The following is a 22,969-nucleotide window of genomic DNA, read 5'->3' as shown; positions in this document are numbered from 1 at the left end:
ATCTAACATCGAACCCGGGCTCTTAGGACTGACATTCTGTCGCGCTGACCACTCAGCTACCTGGGGTGGACGGTAAAGATGGCGGGACATAAGGACAGAATCGTCGACATAAAATGTCTGGTCTTTGCTCCTGACACAGCTGTTATAAAAAATAACAGAAGAGCAGCCAAAAAAGCTCGAGAGACACCACACTAACTGTCAGGCAAAGCGGGACTACAAATCACCTATGAAAAAAAAAGTGTTGCATGGACACAAAATCTACGGACAGACACCAAGTGGTGGGGAAGTACGGGAAGATAACACAGCTAAAGAGTTTCGAATACCTGGCAGAGACTATACACAAAACATGGTTGAACTCGACATTCAATGAAGGAAGGATCACGAAACTGCAAAAGGCGTAGGGACTTAGAACAAATCAACGTCAAATTAAGACACTACAGTACAGTTGTCTTACTAGAGGCCTTGTGTACTTCAGAGACGATAATAATCAAGGAAAAAACAAAAATCAAAGAGATGGAAAAACAAGAGAGGAATACACTGAGCGGCATGAACGGGCGGCTTCAGTGAGAGGGGATCTGGACAGAGGGACCGAAAAAAAACTGCACGAACAGACAGAAGATTGATAACAAAATCAGGTATAGAGCGGCAAGGTTTTAGGGGCACATACACACATTAAAAAAAGTGTTGCATCACCGCGGTTCCTAGATTTCCTGAAGACAGACGTTGACTGTGGATGCTGTATCACAGACTGAGTCCCTTTGACTGTTCAGAGATGTCTCTAAACCCGCCAAAGATGTATACAACCATACATGAGCAGCGATTATTAGACGGATGGAGTCCGACAGCCGATCAGTTCCAGTCGTTCCACCGGGAAGGAGGTACACGGCTCGTGTTGTCTGTAGTTCAACCATGCCTAGACTGTCAGCACCGCGGTTCGATCGCGACCGCATTGTTACTTTGTGTCAGGAACGGCACTCAGCAAGGGGAGTGTCCAGGCGTCTCGGAGTGAACCAAAGCCATGTTGTTCGGACATGGGGGAAATACAGAGAGACAGGAACTGTCGATGACATGCCTCGTTCAGGCAGCCCAAGTGTTCCTACTGCAGTGGATGACCACTACATACGGTTTATGGCTCGGAGGAACCCTGAAAGCAACGCCATATGACTCCAATCACACAATCGTCGGTGACATGTTTGGAGGTAACTCAGTCAGGCTGAACGCCTTAGACACACTGTCCAGCGAGTGCAGCAAGGTGGAGGTTCCCTGCTGTTTTGGGGTGGCATTATGTGGGGCCGACGTACGCCGCTGGTGGTCATGGAAGGCGCCGTAACGGCTGTACGGTACGTGAATGCCATCCTCCGACCGATAGTGCCACCGTATCGGCAGCATATTGGCGAGGCATTCGTCTTCATGGGCGACAATTCGCACCCCCATCGTGCACATCTTGTGAAGGACTTCCTTCAGGATAACGACATTGCTCGACTAGAGTGGCCAGCATGTTCTCCAGACATGAACCCTATCGAACATGCCTGGGATACATTGAAAAGGGCTGTTTATGGACGATGTTACCCACCAGCCACTCTGAGGGATCTCCGCCGGAGCGTCGTTGAGGAGTGGGACAATCTGGACCAACAATGCCTTGATGAACTTGTGGATAGTATGCCACGACGGATACAGGCATGCATCAATGGAAGAGGACCCGCTACTTGGTATTAGAGGTACCGGTGTGTACAGCAATCCGTACCACCACCTCTGAAGGTCTCGCTGTATGGTGGTACAACATAAAATGTGTGGTTTTCATGAGCAATAAAAAGGGCGGAAATGATGTTTATGTTGATCTCTATTCCATTTTTCTGTACAGGTTCCGGAACTCTCGGAACCAAGGTGATGAAAAACTTTTTTTGATATGTGTACATAGGATGAGCGATAACAGACTGACCGCGTAGACTTTTAAAGGCGTGACGACAAATATAATGAAAGCCAACTGGGTAAAGGTAACTGTGGAAGACCTCAAGAAACCGCACATCCACAAAGGAGGCATGACAGGCAGGAAAAAATACAGAGAACAAAAATCAGAAAACAGAAATTTCTGGAAACGCGCAAAGAGAAGAAAAGAGGGAAAAAGTAGACGGAGGAGAGGAAGAAGAAGGAACACAGCGAATACATGGGAAGACAACAGAAAGAGACGAGAAATATGACATGAAAATTGATTGTGTTTTATAGATCTCCCTAACGGTAATTAAGGATAATAATAATAATAACAATAGTCTATATATGTATACAACAGGCAATGTCCTGACTGACTGACTCTTCATCGCCCAGCCCAAACCGCTAAGGATAGAAGCTTGAAGTTTGGTCAAGGTGTGGATCTTATACGGTACATGTCGTTTTAGAAATTCCACCCGTAATAGGGTGAAACAGGGGTGAAAGGTTTTTGAAAAATGTCACTGTTTTTGCACTTTTGGAGCTAGGCCTACGAAAATTGGTTTTTGGTTTCTCGGTCAGGAAGATGTACGTGTTTCAGTTTGGAAATCTAACGCATAGGGTGTCGAAAAAGTGGATGAAAGTTTTTTTTAATACATCATTATTTAAAAAGTAGTAAAGTATTTTTGAAGCTACATATTTGAAAGTTGGTATTTGACTTATCGGTTACAAAATAAAAATGCATTTCAGTGTTTTTGGCAATTCAGCACATGAGAAGTGAGATAGGGCATAAAAGCAATGGTTGGTGAAGCTTTGACAATGCCAGCCACTCGTGCTGGCGAAACGTCAGAAAAATCATCAAACACACGTCCGCCGAAGAACCCGAGACAGAAGCCAACAGGCAGTTTGTCAACAAGTGATCACGAAAGTCTTAACAATTTTGTTTTATAAAAATATTTCATTACGTGCTCATTTTCGAAGCTGAACCTACGAAAACTGGTATTTAGCTTCTCTGTTAGAATATATATATATAGGTTGAGGCAGCTAAGTCATAACACCCCTTGTATCTCCCCAACCGTAATAGATACAAAAATGCCGTTTGGACAGCGAATTGCAGGGATAGGGGCTACTTGAATACATCACATTTTATGTTGTGCTATTTTTTATTACAAGGATATGAGGCCATCTTTGGTTTTTTAAAATGGAACCCTATGACAAATTTTAGCGTAACATGATGGGTTTAAAAAGACAGTTTCAAATATGTGTATATCATAATATTTAGGCGAATAGTTTTTGAGACACAGATGTGTTCTCGTATCGTGTTCGTCCTTCGAAGTGACGTTGTCTAATGCGACCTTTCCTGTTGACCACTGAGGAACTTAACAGGGAAGACGTTGTTATCCTGCTTCTCGATAACGCCGGAAGGTGACGCACGAGGTAGCTGGAGAAAAGGGTATAAATGTGCTGCTGGGATAATGAGACATCGCATTTCTGTCACATTTTCTTGGAGCAGACATGTACACGAACGAGGAAAAGTTAGATATGCTTCTAGTTTATGGTGAAAGCAGAAGAAATGCTTTTACAGCAATAAAGCGATAAGGTGAGCAGTATCCTGATCGTGGGCGTCCTATGCGCCAGCTTCTTGCACGTATTTTGCAAGAAACTACTTGAATCTGGATCATGGAACGCCATACAGAGGACAAGGCAGAAAACTGCAACCGGCGAGGTACAGGAAGAGGGCGTGCTGGCGTTGGCGCATAACGACCCTACAGTTTCGTCGAGACTTATCGCCTCGAAATGTGGTATAAGTCAGAGAAGTGTTTTTCGCGTATTGCACCGGCATAGATTTCACCCGTTTCACCTCTCATTACGTCAAGCACTCTCCGGTGTCGATTTCGAACGGCGCCAGGAATTTTTCCGGTTTGCAAGATGATCCAACATGTTTTCAACGGGTGTCGTTTACTAATGAAGCGACTTTCACCAACCACGGTAATGTGAAACTGCATAATATGCATTACTGGTAAATAGAGAACCCTCATTGGCTTCGACAGGTACAGCATCAGTGGTGCGGCATCGTCGGAAATGTCATTGTGGGGCCGTACGACATACCGGGTATACTAAATGGCAATAACTGTGCACAGTTACTGCGAAACGTTCTGCCCATTTTGCTCGAAGAGGTACCACTAACTACGCGTCAGTGCATGTGGTTCAAACATGACGGCTGTCCTGCTCACTCTTCCCTTGTGACTACACAGCTGTTAAATGAAAAGTTCCCAGATTGTTGGGTAGGACGACGTGCTGAAGTGAAGTGGCCAGCCCGGTCTCCTGATTTGACCCCTCTTGATTTTTTTCTGTGGGGAGCAATCAAACATAAAGTGTATGCTCAAATACCAACTACGCCAGACGATATGAAGCAACGTATCATAGAAGCGTGCGCTGATATCTCACGTGACACCCTCGCAGCCGTTCACAAATCATTCGAACGGCGACTACAAATGTGCATTGTAGCAGAGTGTAAGCATTTTGAGCACATGCTTCAGTAAAGTTTTGTATCTCGTGCAGTATGTATTTTGCATCTTTGTGTGTATTTGCTTCGTATTGCGATCAATAGTAAATATTTTCAAATAAATAACAAATACGTACGAAATAATTGTGACCAATAAGGGCCTCCTCATTTACATTTGTAATTCTGTAACTTAAAATGTATTAACATCTTGTAGTATTTTAATACTGTATGTTGCCTATTATTGCCGGCCGTTGTGGTCGAGCGGTTCTAGGCGCTTCAGTCCGCAACCACGCGGCTGCTACGGTCGCAGGTTCGAATCCTGCCTCGGGCATGGATGTGTGTGATGTCCTTAGGTTAGTTAGGTTTAAATAGTTGTAAGTCTAGGGGACTGATGACCTAAGATGTGAAGTCCCATAGTGCTTAGAGCCATTGAACCATTTTTTGTCTACTATTTTGGTATCACAGTTGTCAAATAACTGAATAATATTTGCGCGACATCATCAGTTAATGTTTGCGCAAAATATCGCAGTATGTATTACTGTTGTCGGGTAAATGGGCGTGTTTGTGTAAGGACGGACTCGCCATGTACTCTACACAGCAGGAAAGGTCGCATTGGACAACGCCGCTTCGAAGGACGAACACGACACGAGAACACATCTGTGTCTCAAAAACTATTCGCCTAGATATTACGTTATACACATATCTGAAACCGTTTTTTAAGCCCATCATGTTACGCTAAAATTTAATATAGGGTTCCATTTAAAAAAAAACAACGATGGCCTCATATGTCTGTAATAAAAAATAGCACAAACATGAAATATGATGTATTCAGATAGCCCCTGTCCCTGCAGTTCACTGTCCAAATGGCGTCTTTGTACCTATTACGGTTGCGGAGACACAAGAGGTGTTATGACTTAGCTGTATCTGAATTTCGCTGTTTTTAGAAAGTCAGCCTTTAAAGGAGTGAGCCGGCCGGGGTGGCCGAGAGGTTCTAGGCGCTACAGTCTGGAACCGCGTGACCGCTACGGTCACAGGTTCGTATCCTTTCGTGGGGATGGATGTGTGTGATGTCCTTAGGTTAGTTAGGTTTAAGTACTTCTAAGTACTAGGCGACTGATGACCTCAGAAGTTAAGTCCCATAGTGCTCAGAGCCATTTGAACCATCTTTTTAAAAGGAGTGAAATAAGGGATTAAAACTTTTTAAGAAAATATTTCGTTATAGTAAAAAAAAATTTAAAGTTAAATCTGTGTAAATTGGTATTTCAGTTTTCAGCTGTATATAAAGAAACGTGCGTTAGAGGATGAAAGTCTGTATGGAAATATCGCAACACGAACGCAAAAAACACGATTAACAGAAGTCTTGGACTCCGGCTACCAGAATTGCTTTTTGGTTAGAAATACATTCGGAAAAGTCCGCGCTTCTGTGGCCTTAATTAGCGTGAAAAGTTTAGAAGGTGAACAATATTAACTGTGCAGACTCTACAGTCTACGCGAGCGAAGCAGAAGGCGCTAAGGTAGTAATAATAATAGAGAAAGTAGCTAATGTCCTCACGCTATTGCTTACGACGACTAGTGCTCGACACAGAAAATGACACTCTTTTCCCGGGTCCGAACTACGAGGCTGGTAGCAAATTGTATGTACTGAGACGCGTCATTACCCTCTTATAGGCTGCGTTCACTGCAACACTGCTAGCGAAGAATTGGACGACAGTCGTGAACATGAAACTTCCTGTCAGATTAAAACTGTGTGCCGGACCGAGACTCGAACTCGGGACCTATGCCTTTCGCGGGTAAGTGCTCTACCATCTGAACTACCCAAGCACGACTCACGCCCCCGTCCTCACAGCCTTACTTCCGCCAGTACCTCGTCTCCTACTTTCCAAACTATACGGAAGCTCTCCTGCGAACCTTGCAGGACTAGCACTCCTGAAAGAAATGATCTTGTGGAGACATGGCTTAGCCACAGCCTGGGGGGATGTTTCCAGAATGAGAGTTTCACTCTGCAGCGGAGTGTGCACTGATATGAAACTTCCTGGTGACTAAAACTGTGTGCTGGACCGAGACTCGAACTTTGGACCTTTGCTTTTCGCGGGAAAGTGCTCTATCATCTGAGCTACCCAAGCACGACTCACGCCCCGTCCTCACAGCCTTACTTCCGCCAGTACCTCGTCTCCTACTTTCCAAACTTTACGGAAGCTCTCCTGCGAACCTGCAGAACTAGCACTCCTGAAAGAAAAGATATTGCCACGCTGTGGCTAAACCATGTCTCCGCAATATCCTTTCTTCCAGGAGTGCCAGTTCTGCAAGTTTCGCAGGAGAGCTTCTGTTAAGCTTGGAAGGTAAGAGACGAGGTACTGGCAGAAGTAAAGCTGTGAGGTAGGGCGTGAATCGTGCTTGGGTAGCTCAGATGGTAGAGCACTTTCCTGCGAAAGGCAGAGGTCCCGAGTTCGAGTCTCGGCCCGGCACACAGTTTTAATCTGCCAGGAAGTTTCATATCAGCGCACACTCCGCTGCAGAGTGAAAATCTCACTCGGGGGTCGTGTACATTATTACCTGGCTACCCTGCGACTAGGCGCGCGTGAGCACGGCGGTGCGCAGCCTGTGTGAGCCACGGGCTGCTGCTGCTTCTACTGCCACTCACCTGCTGCTACTCGCTGCTCGGCTCTCGCTCGCTGCCTCCACAGCCGGCAGACAGCGTGTGCAGGGCTGCGCCAGGCCGCCGTCAGCTCTGCCGTGCTGTGCCGCTGTATCAGCAGCTCTGCTCTCTGCTCACCGCTTACTGCTCGTGTCACCTCAGCGCCCGACCGCCGACCGCCCACGCAGACGAGGCCGTTATCGGCGCTCGTACGGTGACTGACGGCAGCAGGTGAGGTGCCGCCTCTCGCACTGCGGGACACGCCTGGACAAACAAAAATCAGCCGCCACGCGTGTGGGAGATCGTCGCCTGAGAACGGCTTCACCGGGGTGATCGATTTTTTTCTGTTGCGTTCTTTATTGTCAGCACAGGGTTCGTATGGAAGAAAGCCCTCGGGAAATCCGTCAGAAAAGTCGGAAATTAAAATCAGTTTTCGAAGGTCATCGCTCCAGAACGGCTCGACTGATTTGGTAGGTCTTTTTTCGTTCGTGGTAATGGAATTTTAGGTACGAAAAAAGAAGTAAAAAAAAAGGTGCGTTCAGTTCGATAGTTCTGCTGTCATATTCGTATTAATTATTCATATTAAAGGGCGAAACGTTATTACCGAAAATCTCGAAAACTTCTTCGCCGATTTACTACAAATATTCACGCGACTGTCTAACTAAATTTCGGACGGACATAGGCTATTTATTTTTGTAATATATTTATAATATATAGACATGTATGTAATATACAGAGTGAAGAAAAACTCACGCACTCGGACTTCGCAGCGCGATTCTTCACATACTGGCAATACAAAAATATATCTAACAAAATTTCGTCGGGCGCGTATTTTTCTTCATCCTGTATGAAGGAGCAGTGTAGTTACCAAACCCTCGGAAAGTTCTTGAGCGATTTACTTCCACTTTTTAGGCGATACTCTAATTAACATTCGGACGGACAAGCCTGTATACTTTTGTAACGTATTACATAGTATATATGTATGAAGGAGAACGTTCTTACCAAAACCCTCGAAAAGATCTTGACGAGTTCGCTTCAACTTTTTACACAATGCTCTACTGGACATTCAGACGGAAATGGATATAGAGGGGGAAGGGGGTGGGGGGTGGGGACAGAGGAGACCGACAGACAGAGGGTGGAGGAGGAGATATAAGGAAATAGGGGGTGGATGACAACATGGGCTGTGGTGAGCGGGGAGGGGGGGTTGGGAGGAATTTAAGATGTATATTCAATTCCCATACATACTATGCAATTGAAAAGTATTGTCGGGTTCGGTAGTTTTTAAACAGAAAAAAGGCCCAGACGGAAGAATAAACGATATAATTAAAAAATATATATTACCTTATTTCCATATAAAGGCAACAGCCTTCCCGCAGTGGATATACCGGTTCCCGACAGATCACCGAAGTTAGGCGCTGTCGGGCGTGGCCTGTACTTGGATAGGTGACCATCCAGCCGCCTTGCGCTGCTGCCATTTTTCGGGGTGTGCTCAGCCTCGTGATGCCAACTGAGCAGCTACTCGGCCGAACAGTAGCGGCTCCGGTCTCAGAAAACCATCCTAACGACCGGGAGAGCGGTGTGCTGACTCCACGCTCCTCCTATCCGCATCCTCACCTGAGGATGACACGGCGGTCGGATGGTTCCGATGGGCCACCTGTGGCCTGAAGACATAGTGCCTTACTTCCATATAACACATGAAGGCATCCACAAGAAAAGTTTCATATCACTAAATTAAGCGATAACATGTGATATGCACTTTGATTTTGTTAACAATTATTTCAGAAACTTAAAATCATGAAGACCTGAGCAGCTAACAACGACGATTATAGTGGATGAAGACAGTGTTATCAATACGATTCCAATCTGCAAATAAGATCACCGAGGTGGCAAGCACCATTCCTCCGAAACTGTTACCCTTGCGCCGGCCGCTGGTGGCCGAGCGGTTCTGGCGCTACAGTCTGGAACCGCGCGACCGGTACGGTCGCAGGTTCGAATCCTGCCTCGGGCATGGATGTGTGTGTTGTCCCTAGGTTAGTTAGGTTTAAGTAGTTCTAAGTTCTAGGAGACTTATGACCTCAGCAGTTGAGTCCCATAGTGCTCAGAGCCATTTGAACCATTTTTTTGTTACCCTTGCGTTGGAAGACGTATTCAAACCTCTAAATTTAAATAACTAAGAAATAAAAATCAATAGCTCATATCTGAGCCATTTGTGCTCTGCTGATAATGGTGCGCTCGTAATTCAAGGTCTGCAGCAACTAAAGAGTGTGATCCAAGAACCAAAAATTGCCCCACTTTCTTGGAAATGAACGTCTGTAAAACAAAAATAATAAACCAGGCAAACAGTAGATGAATACACCTTCCTGACCGACAGTACAAAACGAGCGAAAACCAATCCAAAAGCAGGAATTCCTCGCAGAATAAGACTGACCTGGGCGCCGTTCCCAAAACTTAACTAACAGGTACATCGCAAATAACCTGAAGGTCTGTAACACGCCTACACTACCAGTTACATCTACATCTACGTACACATGACTACTCTGCAAGCCACACTACAGTGCCTGGCAGAGGGTTCATCGAATCATCTTCAGACTGAAACTTCCTGGCTGATAAAAGTGTGTGCCGGACCGAGACACGAACTCGCGACCTTTGCCACCTCAGCTACCCAAACACGACTCAAGACCCTTTCTCACACTTTTACTTCCGTCAGTACCTCATCTTCTACCTTCCAAACACTTCCAACATACAGTTTTAATATGCCAGAAAGCTTCATATTAACATACAGTCCGCTGCAGAGTAAAAAATTCATTCTGGCATGTACAGACTATTTCTCTATCTTTCAACTCTGTAACAGAGCCCAAGAAAAACCAACACTTAAAATCTTTCCGTGCAAGTTCTGATTCTCGTATTTTATTACGATGAACTTTTCTCCTTTTGTACGTTGGCCACAGTATAACATCTTCGCTTTCGGAGGAGAAACTTGGTGATCGATATTTCATGAGGAGACCTCGCCGCAACGAAAAACGCCTTTGTTTTAGTGATTGACACCATAATTCGTGTATCACGTCCGTGACACTCTGTCCCCTCTCTCTTTAGTACGTTTCTTGCATCTTCTAATCGTACTGTCGATACAACGCAGGCTTGGTTTGCTTTTCCCACAACATTATCTATGTATCTATGTGATCGTTCGTATTTAGCTTGTTCCTAATCGGTACCTATGCAGCAGCATGTTTATCAATGCGTTCCAAAACGACGCGCATTAAACTTGATTTTTTCGGGGCTCATACCTCGAGTTCTATTGGTTATTAAGTGTTTTGTATAGCCCTTGGGCTAGCGACCGTTTTTATACCCAACAAAAGCATCGTCTTAGGGTCAATATCTTACAGTAGAAGATCAAAGTAGGAATATTTCACACATCCTCCATCTTAGGCAAATGGAGCAAATGGGTTGATTCTTTTCACGTTTGATATGGTCCACGATGGTTCTTAGGGGGTTTATGGAGGCACCATTAGTTCGTGGGCGGTTTCTTAGCAAACGCAAAAAAAGGTTTTTTGCCAGTTTTTCGTACCAAAACCAAGCCGCGGTTTCCAAGAAGTCTATGCACAGAAAATGGCTGGTATTTTCACGGTATATTCCTAAGATCTAGATCATGAAAAATGTTGAAAATTTTCTTGATATCTTTATCCATTTCCGACATATAGACGTTAAAAATTACCCTATTGATACACTAAAATAAGCAAGTAAAATCCGGTGGGAGTCAAAAACGTAGTCCATAAAGTGACAGCACCGAGAACTACACTGAAGACCCAACGAAACTGGTATAGGCATGCGTATTCAAATACAGGAAGAATACGGCCCTGCGGTCGGAAACGCCTATAGAAGACAGGTGTCTGGCGCAGTTGTTACATCGGTTACTGCTGTTACAGTGGGAGGTTATCAAGATTTAAGTGAGTTTGAACGTGGTGTTAGAGTCGGCCCACGAGCGATGAGACAGAGCATCTCCAACGTAGCGATGAAGTGGGGATTTTCCCGTACGACCATTTCACGAGTCCATCGTGAATATCAGAGACCCGGTAAAACATCAGATCTCCGACATTGCTCCGGCCGTAAAAAGATCCTGCTAGAAAGGGACCATCGACGACTGAAGAGAATCGTTCAGCGTGACAGAAGTGCAACCCTTCTGCAAATTGCTGCAGATTTCAATGAAGGGCCATCAACAAGTGTCAGCGTGCGAACCATTGAACGGAACATCATCGATATGGATTTTTGCAGCCGAAGGCTCACTTGTGAACCCTTGATGACTGCACGACACGAAGCTTTACACCTCGCCTGGACCCGTCAACACCGACATTGAACTGTTGATGCCTGGAAACAGGTTGCCTGGTCTGACGAGTCTCATTTCAAGTTGTATCGAGCGGACGCGTAAGGGTATGGAGACAGCCTTATGAATCCATGGACCCAGCATGTCAGCAACAGCAAGTCTCACTCGACGCCAGCAACAGAAGTGACTTTCCTAAAGTTAGGAGATTCACCTTTTCGCTTCGGGGAGCGGAAGTATCCTCTCGACTCGTATCTCACCGTTCCCGGCCAGTGCTGGGGTTCGCTTCAATTTACTTTCCCCCCTACCATCACTCCTCTCTGATACAACCACTTTCCGTGTCTCTCTGTCTACCTCCATCGCTCTGTACTCGATAGTGTCTAGCTGTAAAAGAATGGGAAGCTTGCATTTCGAGTGGAACAAATGCCCGGATTATGGTTTCTTATTAACGTGTCTGAAAGTGGAAAAATCCTACGTTTTAGGGGCCAACTTGTTCTCTCAAAAGGCATCAGGTGTACACGCCTGACGGTCTCCCACGTTGGGTATTTCCGTACGGTAAAGTGGGGAGGCGAGCTTCCCTTCGCACCGGAGCGGTTCCGCCAGTGTTCCCGGGAGCGCACTTTGTCCGAAGGCGCTGGGGTGTCCACGCCGGCCGGCCTCGCGCTTGTGAGTTGAAGCCAAGGAGTGTGAGGTGAGCGTCCACGACCGCACAGCCAAGCGGCGGTTCCGACGCCAATTCACAGGCTGCTGCTAGTTGCAACTTCAAGTGAAATAAATAGATCCTAAGTGTCTCTAATGTAACTACAACTGGCCTCCTATCAAACGACACTGCATATCATTCATCTCAGTTCCGTATAACTTCGTAACACTGAAGAGCTAAAGATACTGGTACACCTTCCTAATATCGTGCAGAGTCCCCGCGAGAACGCAGAACCGCTGCAGCACGACGTGGCGTGGACTCGACTAATGACTGAAGTAGTGCTGGAGGGAACTGACATCGTGAATCCTGCAGGGTTACCCATAAATCCATAAGAGTACGAGAGGGTCGAGATGTCTTATGACAGCACGATGCGAAGCGTCGCAGATCTGCTCAAAAATGTTCATCTCTGAGGAGTTTGGTGGCCAGCGGATGTGTCTGAACTCAGAAGAGTGTTCCTGGAGCCACTCTGTAGCAATTCTGGACGTGTTGGGTTTCGCATTGTCCTGCTGGAATTGTCTAAGTACAGCGGAACGCACAATGGACATGAATGTTCAAATGTGTGTGAAATCTTATGGGACTTAACTGCTAAGATCATCAGTCCCTAAGCTTACACACTACTTAACCTAAATTATCCTAAGGACAAACACACACACCCATGCCCGAGGGACGACTTGAACCTCCGCCGGGACCAGCCGCACAGTCCATGACTGCAGCGCCTTAGACCGCTCTGGACATGAAAGGATGCAGGTGATCAGACAGGATGCTTACGTACCTGTCATGTGTCAGAGTCATATCTAGATGTAACAGGACTCCCATATCACTCCAGATGCACACGCCCTACACCATTACAGACCCTCCACCAGCTTGAACAGTCCCCTGCTGACCTGCAGAATCCATAGATTCATGAGGCTGTCTCCATACCCGTACACGTCCATCAGCACGATAGACTTTGAAACGAGACTCGTCCGACCGGGCAACACGTTTCCAGTCATCGACAGTCCAATATAGGTGTTGACAGGCATAGGCGGGGCTTAAAGCTTTGTGTCATGTAGTCATCAACGGTGAACGAGTAGGCCTTCGGCTTTGAAAGCCCATATCGATGATGTTTCGTTGAATGGTTCGGAAGCTGACGCTGGTGGCCCACGATTGAAATCTGCAGCAATTTGCGGAAGTGTTGCACTTAGGTCACGTTGAACGATTCTCTTCCGTCGTCGTTGGTCCCGTTCTTGCAGGATGTTTTTCCGGCCGCAGCGATGGAGATCTGACGTTGCACCGGAATCCTGATACTGACGGTAGGCTCGTGAAATGGTCGTACGGGAAAATCCAACTTCATCGCTACCTCAGAGATACTGTGTCCCAGAGCTAGTGCGCCGACTATAACACCACGTTCAGACTCACTTAAATCTTGATAACTTGCCATCGTAGGAGCAGTAACGGATCCAAAATTTCCGCCAGACCCTTGTTGTCTTATATAGGCGATGCCGACCGTAGAGCCGTATTGCGCCTGCTTATATATTCTCTGTATTTGAATACACATGCCTGTACCAGTTTGTTTGGCGCTTCAGTGTAACATTGGGGCAGAATAACATTCTGTGACTGACATACTATGAGGCTGTTATACTTGGAGATACTATAAGGAATAATCGTAACTCGATAATAGGACCCGCACTTGCGAGCCGTCGGTAAAGTGCCATCGTTTATAGTGGGGAATGCTTCTGTCCGGTGTCTTGGTGAACCACGCACCCAGGTCTAGTAAACTCCAGTTTGGTCACGGTTGCGCTGCGAGCCAATGGTGGCGCCTTCCTGTAGTGTTTGCACATCATTAACGAGCTTGCATACATGAAGATTTTCTAGTGTCCCAACAACGAAAAGTCCAGAAACTTCAGAGCGGTGGAACGAGATAGTCCACGTACTGGGCGTTCCGTACCTCCGCGACCAGTCCATTTCTCAGTAAACGTTTGTGTGAGACATTTCAGAGAAAGTGAACCGGTGCTCCGTCTTGGATAAACCAGGTGTCCAGCCGTTGCCGGAACGGTACCTCATGTAGCAGAACACGCAAATCACTTGATAGATACTGAAGACAGATGTTTGGTAGTATGTAAGGTCCTATTAGCCTTGCAGCAGAATGGATGTATTTCACAGCAGTGAAGATGAACAAGTACTCACAACTCTTCTGGTAAGCGTTTTGGAGCCCTTGTTCACTTGACAATTTTCGTTCCTTTGGACCACATTGAGTATTGCTGACGGAATTAGATTAGGAAGTGGACACTTACAGTAGTAAATGAGTTTTGCTATTTGGGAGGCAAAACAGCTGACGATGGTCGAAGTAGGGAGGATATAAAATGTATACTGGCAATGGCGAAAAAAGCGGTTCTGATGAAGAGAAATTTGCTAACATCGATTATAGATTTAAGTGTCAGGAAGTCTTTTCTGAACGTATTTGTATGGACTGAAGCCATATATGGAAGTGTAACATGGAGGATAAACAGTTTAGCCAAGAAGAGAATACAAGCTTCGGAAATGTTGTGCTACAGAAGAATGCTGAAGATTAGATGAGTACATCATGTAACTAATGAGAAGGTACTTAACAGAATTGAGGAGAAGAGAAATTTGTAGTACAAGCTGACTAAATGAAGGGATCGGTTGGTAGGACACATTCTGAGGCATCAAGGGAATTCCAATTTAGTACTGGAAGGAAGCGTGTGGGCTAAAAATCGTAGAGCGACACCAAGAGATGAATACAGTAAGCAGATTCAGAAGGATGTAGGTTGCAGTAGTTACTCGGAGATGAAGAGCATTGCACAGGATAGAGCAGCATGGACAGCTGCGTCAAACCAGTCTCTGGACTGAAGACCACAACAACAACACCATCTCTCGAAGTACTGCATACTTTGTTTTAAAACCCGATATATAAATAGTAATCCGGGGCTAGCCTAAAACACCGTCTTCGGATACTCCGAGGGTCACCTTTACATCTGTCGATTTCGTCCAGTAAAGAACGACGTAATGAATTCTGTGTGCTGCGAGGTTCTCAGTAAATTCACAGAACTAGGTCCGGTGTTCTGTAAACTCGTATTTTGTTGGCTAGGTGACGTTACGGAACTTTGTCGAACGCGTTCACGCGGCTACTTGTGCCGCAGTGGGCAGCTAGCGGCTGTTGGCCCACCGCAGCTGCAGCTGGGTACCCCGCATTACAGTCACGTACCACCCGCTCCTGAGGGCCATCCTCGCAGCGTCGATGTGTGCCATAGTGTTCACACCGGTACGCGTTCATTGTCGCCTTTTAACACCTGACTAACGACCTGTGGAACGCTGCTAATTACCTGATGTCCTGCACGGACCGATCGGACATTTACCGCTAGAATGGCACTGCCACAGATTGTAAAAATAGTATTTATTCCTTCTTTGGTTATACTGCACAACGGTACAGACACGCCACTTTCTAGAGAGTAATACAATCTGGCACAATGACTGTATATAATATCGCCTGAAAAGAAATATGTGTGTTATAGTTCATTATTCTTCCTCGGCAGGTTCAGTTCGACGGTTTGCTGGGTATCCGACAGCAGCAATTAAACAATCAAGACGGAAAAGTACAAGCCGAAATACTCTTCATACGAAGGGCGCAGAAAACACGTATCAATGTAAATAATTTAAGTAGGCTATGTCTCAATATTATACACTGAGGCGACTAAAATCATTGGACACCTCCCGATTTCGTGTCGGGGCTCTTTTGCCCACCCCAATGCAGCAACTGGACGTGGCACGGACTAAACAAGTAGTCGGAAGACCCCTGCGAAAACACTGAGCTGCGGTGATACTATTTTTTTTGGGTCATCAGTCTTCTGACTGGGTTTTTGATGAGGCCCGCCACGAATTTCTGTCCTGTGATAACCTCTTCATCCGAGAGTAGCACTTGCAGCCTATGTCCTCAATTATTTGCTGGATGTCTCCCAATCTCTGTCTTTCTCTACAGTGTTTACCCTCTACAGCTCCCTCTAGTACCATGGAAGTCATTCCCTGATGTCTTAACAGATGTCGTATCATCCTGTCCCTTCCCCTTATCAGTGTTTCCCACATGTTCCTTTCCTCTCCGATTTTGCACAGAACCTCTTCATTCCTTAGCTTATCAGTCCACCTAAGTTTCAACATTCATCTGTAGCATCACATCTCAAATGCTTCGATTCTCTTCTGTTCCGGTTTTCCCACAGTCCATGTTTCACTACCATACAATGCTGTACTCCAGACTTACATTCTCAGAAATTTCTTCCTCAGATTAAGGCCGATATTTGATATCAGTAGACTTCTCTTGGCCAGAAATTCCGTTTGTGCCATTGCTGGTCTGCTTTTGATGTCCTCCTTGCTCCGTCCATCATTGGTTATTTTGCTGCCTAGGTAGCAAAATTCCTTAACTTCATCAAGTTCGTGAGCATCAGCCCTGATGTTAAGTTTTTGGCTATTCTCATTTCTACTACTTGTCATTACCTTCGTCTTCCCTCGATTTACTCTTAATCCACACTTTGTACTCATTAGACTGTTCATTCCGTTCAGCAGATGATGTAATTCTTCTTCACTTTCACTCAAGATAGCAATGTCATCAGCGAATCGTATCATTGATATCCCACTTGAATTTTAATTCCACTCCTGAAACTTTCTTTTATTTCAATCATTGCTTCTTCGATGTTCAGATTGAACAGTAGGGGCGAAAGGCTACAGCCTTGTCTTACACCCTTCTTAATACGAGCACTTCGTTCTTGATCGTCCACTCTTATTATTCCCTCTTGGTTGTTGTACATATTGTATATGACTCGTCTCTCCCTATAGCTTACCCTTACTTTTTTCAGAATTTCGAACGTCTTGCACCATTTTACATTGTCGAACGCTTTTTCCAGGTCGATAAATCCTATGAACGTGTCTTGATTTTTCTTTAGTCTTGTTTCCATTATTAACCGCAACGTCAGAATTGCCTCTCTCGTGCCTTTACCTTTCCTAAATCGTCATATGGCGCCTCCTTAGTTTTGTTTTCCATTCTTCTGTACATTATTCTTGTAAGCAACTTGGATGAATGATCTGTTAAGCTGATTGTGCGATAATTCTCCCATTTGTCAGCCCTTGCCGCCTTCGGAATTGTGTGATGATATTTTTCCGAAAGTCAGTTGGTATGCCACCAGACTCATACATTCTATACACCAACGTGAATAGTCGTTTTGTTCCCACTCCCCCAATGATTTTAGAAATTATGATTAAATCTTATCTATCCCTTCTACCTTATTTGATCTCCAAAGCTCTTTTATATTCTGATTCTAATATTGGATCCCCTATCTCTTCTAAGTCGACTCCTGTTTCTTCTTCTATCACATCAGACAAATCTTCCCCCTCATTGATGCTTTCAATGTATTCTTTCCAGCTATCCGCTATCTCCTCTGCATTTAACACGGGAATTCCCGTTGCACTCTTAATGTTATCACCCTTGCTTTTAATGTCACCGAAGGTTCTTTTGACTTTCCTGTATGCTGAGTCTGTCCTTTCGACAATCATTCCTATTTCGATGTCTTCAAATTTTTCCTGCATCCATTTCGTCTAAGCTTCCCTGCACTTCCTATTTATTTCATTCCTCAGCGACTTGTATATCTGTATTCCTGAGTTCCCCGGAATACTTTTGTACCTCCTCCTTTCATCGATAAATTGAAGTGTTTGTTCTGTTACGCATGGTTTCTTCACAGTTACCTTCTTTGTACCTACGTTTCCATTCCTCTTCAACTGTACTGCCTACTGAGCTATTCCTTGTTGCTGTATCTATAGTTTTAGAGAACTTCAGCTGTATCTTGTCATTCCTTAGTACTTCTGTATTCCACTTCTTTGCGTATTGATTCTTCCTGACTAATGTCTTAAAATTCAGCCTACTCTTCATCACTACTATATTGTAATCTGAGTCGATATCGGCTCCTGGGTACACCTTACAATCCAGAATCTGATTTCGGAGTCTCTGTCTGACCGTGATGTAATCTAACTGAAATCTTCCCGTATCACCCGGCCTTTTCCAAGTATACCTTATCCTCTTGTGATCCTTGAACAGAGTATTCGCTATTACTGGCTGAAACTTGTTACAGAAGTCAATTAGTCTTTCTCCTCTCTCATTCCTTGTCCCAAACCCATATTCTCCTGTAACCTTTTCTTCTACTCCTTCCCCTACAACTGCATTCCAGCCTCCCACGACTACTAGATTTTCATATCCCTTTACATACTGATTACCCTTTCAATATCCTCATACACTTTCTCTACCTCTTGATCTTCAGCTTGCGACGTTGGCATGTATACCTGAACTATCATCGGTGTTGGTTTGCTGTGGATTCGGATAAGAACAACCCTGTCACTGAACTGTTCACAGTAGCACACTCTCTGCCCTACCTTCCTATTCATAACAAATCCTAATCCCGTTACATCATTTCCTGTCGCTGTTGATATTACCCGATACTCATCTGACCAGAAATCCTTGTCTTCTTTCCACTTCACTTAACTGACCGCTGCTATATCAAGATTGAGAGTTTGCATTTCCCTTTTCAGATTTTCTTGTTTTCATACCACGTTCAAGCTTCTGACATTCCACGTCCCGACTCGTAAAACGTTATCCTTTCGTTGATTATTCAATCGTTTTCTCATCGTAACCTCCCCTTTGGCAGTCCCCTCCTGGAGATCCGAATGGGGGACTATCCCGAATCTTTTGCCAATGGAGAGATCATCATGACACTTATTCGATTACAGGCCACATGTCCCGCGGATGCACGTTACGTGTCTTTAATGCAGTGGTTTCCATTGCCTTCTGCATCCTCATGCCGTTGATCATTGCTGATTCCTCCGCCTTTAGGGCCAATTTCCCACCGCTAGGACAAGAGAGTGCCCTGAACCTCTGTCCGCTCCTCCGCCCTCTTTGACAAGGCCGTTGGTAGAATGAGTGTGGCTTCTTAAGCAGGAAGTCTTCGGCCGCCAATGCTGATTATTAATCAAAATTTAAGTAGCGGCGGGTTTCGAACTCGGGACCGAATACACTTTGAATTTGAATCTAAGGCGCTACCCCTTTTTTTAAAAAATCACATTTTGTTCGCTTTTGTTCGTTGCATCTGCTCGGGGCGGACGTCGTAAGACACCAGTTTCAGTTCGTCGTTGATCGATTAACTCAGGTGTTTTATTACAGAGGGCAGTTAATCCTCTGACCGAACACGCTGAGCTACCATGTCGGCAACCTCTAGTCCACAGGTGCTGATTCTGTAGCTGTCCATATTTACGAAAGTGTTGCTGGTAGACGACTTTTTGCACGAAGTGACCTCACGACTAAGTCCCATAAATGTTCGGTGGGATTAGTGTCGGGCGTTCGAACTGTCCAGAATGTTCTTCAAATCAGTCGCGAACAAATGTGGCCGTTACATGGCGCACTGCCATCCACAAAAATTCCATAGTTGTTTGGGAACATGAATTCCATGAATGGCTGCCAGTGGCCTCCGAGTATCGAACATAAACATTTCCTGTCAATGATCGGTTGAGTTGGATCAGAGGACCCAGTCGATTACATATAAACGCAGCCGATACCATTCTGGAGCCACCACCGACTTGCACAGTGCCTTGTTGAGAACTTGTATCCATGTCTTCGTGGGTTCTTGTAACGTTTCCTGGTAAAACATGCTTTATAGCTATGCAATTACAATTTTATTTATATATAAGCACTGATTACGTCTGTGGACTCTGAATAATAATAGAATAGAGGCAATTATGTTATATTTTGTATTTGTAAAGGATTCAGTAGTGGATTTGTGAAATAATATCTTTGTCGGCGAGTTCTGAAACTGGCACAGAAAAGAATTACTAAATAAAAACTCAGAGATTTCATGACAGTCAGCCATTGTATAAATAGTAGTGTAAGAATAATAATGGCGTTGTCGTCTTCTTGGAGTCACGGAGAGAGGAGGAACCTGTGACGCTATGTTTAACGCATAGGTAGCTTGTGAAGATTGTAAGCTGGACGGCATTAAAATGGCTCTGAGCACTATGGGACTTAACATCTGTGGTCATCAGTCCCCTAGAACTTAGAACTACTTAAACCTAACTAACCTAAGGACATCACACACGTCCATGCCCGAGGCAGGATTCGAACCTGCGACCGTAGCAGTCACGCGGCTCCGGACTGAGCGCCTAGAACCGCGAGACCACCGCGGCCGGCGGACGGCATTAGGCGCTGATTATAAGGAAAGGTGTCTGAACTTGTTATCATGCGAGTTTTAAATATAGTTATTTAATGAGAACTCGCATGTTATTATTAGAAAGCTTTCCTGGTATTTTACCCATTTATTTAAGACATTTTCAGCTTTTTAAGTAGTGTTCGTTGTGCAGACCTGCGACACGGCGGAGCGATCCGCCGCCGCGGCAGATTCAAATCCGATATTAAGGGCAATCATACCGCAATAAGCGCTCAGGTAAAAAGTGGATTTAAAATTATTTCTTACAGCAGTTCGCGATCGGAGTACAAAGCAGCAGATTTTACGTTGTGTTTCACAGGCGGACGCGGGCTGCTAATATTGTAAACTTTAACAGTGTCAAGGTTAAAATACTTTTATGTTTCAAAAGAAAATCTTGCTATGAAAAAATTGTGGACTGGTAAAAGTTATAGAAAAAACATTTTCTGGTTAACAATGATAGTCTCATGCTCTAGCGTTAGCTGTGGCACTGATTAATGATTAATGTTGACGAAAAATCCACTGCAAGGTTTGAGGTTCTTTAAGCAGTGCGTACGGTAACTACGGTAACTTCATTATTTTTGATAACAGAAATAATTTCAGAACATTTTCACGATAGTTGTAGCAGAGATGGATATGTTGCGCATACTATTGAGTTACAATAACAAAACTGTTCATTTAATAGGAAGTCAGTTCAAGTACAATAATAATTGATCTCATTTGTTCGCAACATACAATTGACCAAAGTAAACCAGTATACAGAAAAACTATTGGAGCGCGAAAGTCTGCACCACACTCGAACCCTACCAACAGCTCTTACCAACTGAAATCGGGACTCATCTTTTTTTTTCTTTTTTTTTAATTTGTGGTAATGACTATGGGACCAAACTGCTGAGGTCATCGGTTCCTAGGCTTACGCACTACTTAATCTAACTTAAACTAACTTGCGCTAAGGGCAACACACACACCCATGCCCGAGGAAGGACTCGAACCTCCGACGGGGGCAGCCACGCGAACCGTGACAAGACGGTTCAAAGTGGTTCAAATGGCTCTGAGCACTATGGGACTTAACATCTGAGGTCATCAGTCCCCTAGAACTTAGAACTACTTAAACCTAACTAACCTAAGGACATCACACACATCCATGCGCGAGGTAGGATTCGAACCTGCGACCGTAGCAGTCACGCGGTTCCGGACTGAGCGCCTAGAACCGCTCGGCCGCAGCGGCCGGCCAAGTATTCTCAATTTGCTTCTAATTGTAGTACAGTTGTCAACACCTAGCGCAACTGCGCTATTTTTCTTTATGTGTGTGTGTGTGTGTGTGTGTGTGTGTGTGTGTGTGTGTGTGTGTGCGTGTGTGTGTCTATATCAGATTCATGTGGGGGACCCATGGCACAGGATAGGTTTGGATTAGGACCGGGATAGGGTTCGGAGGTGGATCCACAGTGCGTTACACCCTGCATACGATTTGGAGGTGGAACCATCTTTAAACCCTATCCCTATGAATTAGCAAAACAACAGGTTAAGAGGAGAGAGTAATTTGCCAGTGAATGTATGATTGCTCCTGTATGTATGCAACCCACAGGAAAAAAACGCAGCAGGAACGCTTTGCCCCACCACTTACTACGAAGCTTCTGCCACACATGGCGGTTCAGATCTACTTGTTGATGTAGAACCGAGAGTGATACTGTGATACTATGGTTACCATTCTCTCTGCAAATCATGAGTGAAGGCCAAAATGCAGATTATCTACGGCTAAATTTCTGGAAAGAGTTTGACACAAGGGACACTGCAGAATGTTAGGGTAGTTCTAAGAAGATGGAATATGTTTTAGATATGTGAGTGGCTGGAAGACTGCTTAAGTAATAGAACCCAGTACGTTGTCCTGGACAACGAGTGTCCATCAGAGACAAGTGTATGGTCAGGAGTGTCCCAGGGAAGTGTGGTAGGTCCGCTGTTGTTCTCTGTATGCATAAATGACTTGGCGTACAGGGTGGGGAGCAGTCTACGGTTGTTTGCTAATGATGCTGTGGTGTGCGGTAAGGTATCGAAGTTGAGTGGCTGCAGGAGGATACAAGTTGACATAGAAAAATATTTGTATTTAGAATGATGGAATAGAGGTTGCTCTAAAATTAAAAAAATGTAAGTTAATGGAGATGATTAGGAAAAGTAAGTCCATAATGTTCGGATACAGCTTTAGTAGTGTCCTGCTTGACACAGTCATGTCGTTTAAGTATCTCGTAAAAGTGCAAAGCGATATGAAATGGAACTGGCATGTTGGGACTGTGGTGGGGATGGCGAATGGTAGACTCCAGTTTATTGGGACAATTTTGGGTTGAAATGGTTCAAATGGCTCTGAGCACTACGGGACTTAACTTCTGAGGTCATCAGTCCCCTAGAACTTAGAACTACTTAAATCTAACTAACCTAAGGACAACACACACATCCATGCCCGAGGCAGGAATCGAACCTGCGACCGTAGCGGTCGCGCGGTTCCAGAATGTAGCGCCTAGAACCGCTCGACCACCCCAGCCGGCAATGGACGTACCATTTGCAGTGTATCTTACAAAAGGTGCTCAAACTGACGGCCATCAACCTCAATGGAAGCATGACACTGAAGAACAAGATTCTGACGCATCCTGACAAATATCTGTGCTGTGTTTCG

The 22,969-nt window shown here is 45.0% G+C and overlaps 1 protein-coding gene across 1 annotated transcript in view; it reads right to left on the bottom strand.

Annotated features, from left to right (window-relative positions):
- The window catches only part of LOC124778072 (lysosomal alpha-mannosidase-like), a 291,632-nt gene extending 284,525 nt beyond the window's left edge, over positions 1–7,107 (bottom strand). Inside the window, exon 1 of the mRNA XM_047253619.1 lies at positions 7,071–7,107. The gene's annotated coding sequence lies outside the window, so the exon portion shown is untranslated. The remainder of the gene's footprint in view (positions 1–7,070) is intronic.
- Positions 7,108–22,969: the final 15,862 nt, after the last annotated feature.

Source organism: Schistocerca piceifrons, chromosome 1, assembly GCF_021461385.2.
Source record: "Schistocerca piceifrons isolate TAMUIC-IGC-003096 chromosome 1, iqSchPice1.1, whole genome shotgun sequence".
NCBI classification, from domain to species: domain Eukaryota; kingdom Metazoa; phylum Arthropoda; class Insecta; order Orthoptera; family Acrididae; genus Schistocerca; species Schistocerca piceifrons.
The sequence above is the reverse complement of the archived record's forward strand: the minus strand, read 5'-3'. Positions and strand labels throughout refer to the sequence as shown.